Genomic DNA, 6,574 nt, shown 5'->3' on the forward strand with positions numbered 1-6,574 from the left:
CTTACACTACAGAAATAGAAAGGAGCAGGATTTGCCTATGGATTACATTGAAATCTATGCTTCTGATTATGAATAAGAAAGATGGTCTTTTCTCTTAAAATTAATTTATTTTAATTAAGTATATATGACAACACAATGCTTTTTGATTCATTGTACATAATTGCAGCACAACTTTATTTTTCTCTGGTTGTACACGATGGAGCGTCACACCACACGTGCAGTCATACGTATATCTAGGGTACTGATGCCCATCTTAGCTCACCAAGAAAATGGTCTGCCTTTTCTTTCTTTCAGACACATAGAAACAAAGGGACAAATGTATTCTGGGTTTGTCTGCTGAAAAATAAATTGGGATGGGTGAAAAAAAATGGTTTGATGTCTTTGAAGAGACCTGATTTAGCAAAAGAGCAACAATGGAAACCTTGAAACCAATGAATAAAAGTAGAACCATTATAGGGAGTTAGTTCAAGATAAAAGTCTACTTTCCCCCTCAATTATTGGATTTTGAGAAAGTATTTTATTTTTGGCAAACATCAACTTGTATTATTTCTCTCTTTCTGTGGTGTGTGTGTGTGTGTGTGTGTGTGTGTGTGTGTGTGTATCAGACACTATTTGTGGTCTCGTCAATATACTTGCTGCCTCAGGAAAAAAAACTTTACTGTTTTCTTCCACTGTGTTCTTCCATATGTTAGTATGAATTCCCCACATAATTGCCATAATACTTCAGGCACATTCCACTATTCCGTTGTCTAAAGTCTATTGCGGCTGCTATTACAAAATACCATAGACCAGGTAACTTATAAACAAGAGAAATTTATTTCTCACAGTTCTGGAGGCTGGGGAGTCCAAGATTGAGGCACTGGCATCTCTGAAGATTGCTGAAGGTGGGCTTCCAGATTTATAGATAACTTCTTATAGATGTGTCCTCACAAGGTAAGAGAGGTAAAGCAGTTCTCTAGGGCTTCTTTTAAAAGGGAATTAATCCCAATCATGATGGCTTCACTCTGATGATCTAATCACCTCCTCAAGCCCTACCTTCTAATACAATCACATTGATGACTAGGCTTTCAGCATATGAATTTGGTCACAAACACTCATATAGTACCCATAACCCATGAAGACAAGCAGAAAACACTGTACACTGTTTCCTTATTAAGCCATCCACCAGTGGTCCAGGATTTAGTTCCTCTCTATCACTGATTTATCCACATGAAGTTATTAAGTATCTACCACACCCAGGAATCTGCTTAATATGGGAGCATGACAAAATGTCTATCCTAAGGTATCTGCCATCCAAAAGGACAGTATGGAACCAATTAAGACCTACATCATCAGCCAATGAACAACACAGTTCAAGTGGCATCAGAAAGCAGTAGAACCCAGCAATGGCCCAAGCCTACACACAGTTCTAGGAGTTCAGTGGGGAAAGCTCCAAGAATGGAGGTGTAAGGAGACCTGGTGGGTGCAAGAACTCTGTTTTTGCTTTGTTTTCTGGTCTGGGGTTGAAAATTTTTTAATTTAACATTGCCTTCATAGGGGTAGACCATGCCTCTCAGAGGCATTTTTAGTTGTCACTGGAAGGGCAGAAAGGTGTGCCCATGATAAGTCGTTTACAACCAGTACTCTTAGAGCAAGAAACAGGCCAGTAAAAGAAAAGCCTAACAAATTTATTTAATTGAAGTGTTACAGGATATGGCAGTCTTCAGAAATGAAGATCCAGGAAAAACCATCTCTTTTTATGTTTAGGTTCTATGAAGAATGGAAAGTCGTGTAGAAATATGATTTTTTTAAAAGGGGATCAGATCTACTGGAATTGACTGACAGGTGAATCCAACAAGGCTTGCCTGTGCAGATTCTTGTTGACCCCTCTGTGTGGCATTCCTTCAAGAGAGAGGGGAAAGCAAGCTTGCTTTGGGGCTGAGCAGTTCTGATTTCTATGGGCCATATTAGGGAAGAGGAACTCCGGTTTCTGTGACTCTCTTTGGAGGAGAATGTGGCAGGAAACAGGAGGATGGGATGCCAGAAAGGCCTTTTTTCCGAGATCCTGATCTTCGTTTTCAGAGCTCTAACATCACAATGACTGGGAACAATTCCTGACATTTAGAGGACAGCAAACACAGGGAAGCTCAAAGGTCTCACAGTGGGTGGGACAGTGCTGCCCAAGAACAGTTGTCAAAACCCCAAAAGCTGAGAAACACTGATCAAATTCCAGCTTTTAGAATATTTTATAGAATGTGAATTCAAAGGTGGGAAAGCATTTAGAAACCCTTTGACATTCTGAAAAGTGGCAATTTATAGATACCAGTAATTTGAAACATCTTGATTTTTAAACCAGTGTTCAGATTTTTTTAGACATTATCATAAAAATTCAAAAGAATCCTTAGTGCAAAGCATTCCTAGAATAATAATTTTCAACCCAAAAGTTAGAAGGGACCGATTCAAAGCCAAAGTTAATGAGACTCTGACATTTTTTTTTTTTAAAGACACACTCTAACTGTAGCTGACATTTAAATTAAAAAGCCCAGCATTGTAGCAGGGAGCTGATTGATTTGGAAAGCAAGGATAGGAGATAATGAGGGCTCTACCATCTTGTTCCTGGTGATGGGTAATAAATGATCTATTCTTGGCCAAAAGCAATGGAGATGAGGCAGTTCCTGCATTTGAACTGTATGAATTCACATCACATTGAGATTAAAAGTCATTCAAATTCTGCCTGTCTTCTGCTTACTATAGCATATTTTCATGTTAACCTTGATGGAAAAAGACCCTAGTAGGCATTTCATGTGTCAGAAACATTAATGGTTGTTACATTTCCCAAGTACTTTAGACCCCTAGATTTGTAGACAATCAAGCAACAATCAATTTTGTAAGTATGTTAGTCCTGCCTTGACCTGCTGAGTGTGGGAGGTTCAAAAACCTCAGGTCAGAAATCTAAGTTGGCCCACCCTCCTTTGGAAATTTATCACCTATTTTGCCAAGAGGCTGACTCTGCATAGCCATGAAGTGCGATGCAATCAGAAGTCTGGGAGTGGGAGGAGGTACTGTCAGAGTGCAGGCTTCAGGTCCGTAAGTTGCCATAAAACTCTCCTGTGTCAGTTTTCCTCATCCATTAAATGGTCCAATAGCAATGCTCATGCTCTCACTGAAGATTAATGAAGTGAGATTTATAATGGACTTTAACTCAAGGATCAACTCCAAGTCCTTTGAATAAAGCTCATAGAGGGGAGATATATATAAATATATGGAAACCTAGTTGGCAAAGGCCTTATAGAAGCCCAATCCAAACAACAGGAAGAACAGATCCTTCCTTTCTTACAGAAAAAGTAGGTTCTCATTCCATTTGTTAAAAGGATATAAAAATGCAAGCGGGTCCTCAGTCACGATAGGCACAAAATTTGGTTGACAAAGAGGTCTGTCCTTTTAATCATGTTCTATTCATTATTCCAAATTAACCTCAGTTCTGACTCTTGTCAAGAAGCCACTGATTCTCAAAATCAGTGTTAGAGCAGGATTCTGAACTCCAAATTATATTCTGGTACTTCCCTTGAGAAGTCAGACAGTTCCTGAGCATGGACGAAAAAAAAAATCATTCCCTTAGAAACTTGGAGTTTCAACAATGGCAGAAAAGGAGTAAAGCCTAGCAGTCCCCTTGGGTCCTGGAAATGTGGTCTATATTACACTAATTGGATATTTTCTAGACAGATCTATGTGGAATGACTCTTAGAGTATTTATCTTAATTTTCTCCTTGGAGAAAAATTTAATTATCATTTTTTAGGTGCTTCTTAAGTTGGTTGCTGTTAAACTGTGTCTTAAAATAAACTCTTTCCTCCTTGATTTTCCCTCTGGGATCCATCAAGAGATTGACTTTCAGGAAGCTTAATGAAAGACAAGGGTCCATCAACATCGCTTAAGAAACTGCAGGAATTGTGCTAATTGCTGAGGCCTGAGTGCTGCTAGCAGCCTGGCTTAGCCCACTGGGCCCAGCCATCCCAGCCTTTGCTCCAACCTGACTGTAAAGGATAGAAAAAGATGGGGGGAGGGGTAATGTGGAGTTCTGACAACTACCAGTGACAAGCTTGTAGATAGACTCATCTGGGCAACATCATGTTACAAATTAGACTCTAGGAGTGGCTGGCATAATTCCAATGCACAGAGCTTCAATGCAGACCCTGCTTATCTACCATATTTGGGCTTAATGCTCCCAGTGTAGATATTTTGTCTTTAATGCAGTCAGTAGAGTTTGTATTGAAATTCCAAACTTGTCCCCCAGGGGGAGCAGTCTGAAGGTATCAAAGAACTCAGGGAGTGATGGGGTGGATGGAGCTGGAGGGGTGGAGGGTAGAAGCCATTTCAGGTTACTGCATCTTGAATTCATTAAATGGGAGTTCATCAGTTGGGATATGCTAGAGAGATCCTAATCTCTTTTTAAAATAAATTTATCCACATTATTTTCTCTTATTTCTAGAAATGGCTTAAATGGGATGTAGTAAAATCAGGGGCTTTAAAAGAATGTAGGTAGCTCAGTGGTTATGAGCTTGTGTTAGAATCTGAGGACTAGGATTTGAAGCCTAGCACTACTGCTTATTTCCTATATGACCCTAAGTTATTACCTAACCTTTCTGTTCCTCAATTTTTCATGGCAGGCAGGCATAATAATACCATCTGTTATAATCTAAATGTTTGTGTCCTCTCAGAAGTTTCATGTTGCATATACAAACTTCCACCCTGATAGTATTTGGAAGTATGGCCTTTGCGAGGGTATTAGGCTAAATGAAGTCAAGAGGGTAGGGCCATGGTAGGATTGATGCTGTAAGATTGATGCCATAAGGATTTCCCTCTCTCTCTAGCCTGTACTATGTGTTTTAGTCAGCTTTTTTTTTTTTTTTTTTTTTGCTGCTGTGACTAAAGGATCTGATCAGAACAATTTTAGGAGAGTAGAAGTTTATTTGAGGGCTCACAGTTTCAGAGGTCTTAGTTCATAGGCAGCCAGCTTCATTCCTCAGGGCTTGAGGTGAGGCTGAACACCATGGTGGAAGAGTATGGCAGAAGGAACTAGCTGATATGGTGATCAGGAATCAGAAAGATCTCCGCTGTAGGTCTTGACCTTTCTAGGTCTCCAGACACAAATATATACCCCAAAGCCATGCTGCAATTCCTATCTCCTCCAGCCACACCATACCACTTAATAAATCCCTATTACGGGATTAATTCACTGATTGGGCTAAGGCTCTGAACCTTCTTGCATTGTCTCACATGTGAGCTTTTGGGGGATCCCTCTGTCCAAATCATAACACCATATGAGGATACAAGAAGAAGATGGCAGTCTACAAACTGGAAGAAGGCCCTTCCTAGAACCTGAACACTGGCAAGCTGATCTTGGTCTTCTTCTTCCAGAAGTGTGAGAAGATAAACATCAGTTTATGATGCTTTGTTACAGCATCGTGCATTGACTGAGACAAACTTATTGGGTCATTTGGAGGTATATGTAAAGCTCTTTGAGAATTAATAGCAAACACTAGTAACCTTTTATCATCAGATTAATGCTATTATTTGGGGTTTACTTTCAGTTACTTCATAGTGTATGGCATTCATCATCCCTACCATTCCCCTTGTATGACTTTTATCCATAGGGGGTTTTTAATCTGAAAAGTTAGAAATGATTGCAGACTGTTATGGTTTGGATTTAGAAATGTTCCTTGAAAAGCTAATGTTTTAAAAGCATGATCCCCAATGCAACAAGGTTCAGAGGTAGAGCTTTTAGACAGTGATTAGGGCTATAACCTCATCAGTGGATTAATCCAGTTGATGGATTCATAGTTTGAATGGACTACCACTGAGTGGTAATGGTAGGCAGATGGATGTGGTGGGAGAAAGTAGGTCACTGGGAGAGTGAATTTAGACTATTTCTGTACCTGGCCCCTTTTTCTCCCATCCCTTCCCTTCCCTCACCTTTTCACCACCCTCTCTCCCCTGGCTGCCATCCTCTACCACATCCTTTTGCCATGATGTCCTTCCTCACCTCAGGCAGAGAAATAAAGTTGGCCAACCATGAACTGAATCTCTGAAACCATGATCCCAAAATAAACTTTTCTCTTTCTAAGCTATTCTTGTCAGGTATTTTGGTCACAGAGATGAAAAGCTGACTAACACACAGACCTCTCATTAATTCTCACAATGTCATTAAGAAGTAGGTAAGAGAGCAGGTATAAGCCACTTTCCCACAGTTGGAAAAAAATAAAAGGTGCCATTATAGTAGAATCATTGTCAAATATGAGAAAACTCATTAACTGACTGGTTTTCACCCCAGCAAGAAGTTCATGAACTTAGTGAATTCACCTGGGAAGTACTCATGGCTGATTCACCAACACTCAAGGTGTGATAAAGGGAAGAGAGCCTCGAGTTGTCATTATTGAGAGAAGCTTAAGTATAATGGTTTTTGTTGCCTACTCAGGAATTTTTGCTGGAGTCACTACAAAAACCCACAGAGCAAAAGAGAATGGCATATGCCATTGCTCTGGTGAAGATACCTCCCAGGCTAGATGCTAATTTTAGGAGGAATATGACCTCATCATT

This window comes from Spermophilus citellus (assembly GCF_964194105.1).
Source record: "Spermophilus citellus genome assembly, chromosome: 1".
Taxonomy (NCBI): Eukaryota; Metazoa; Chordata; class Mammalia; order Rodentia; family Sciuridae; genus Spermophilus; species Spermophilus citellus.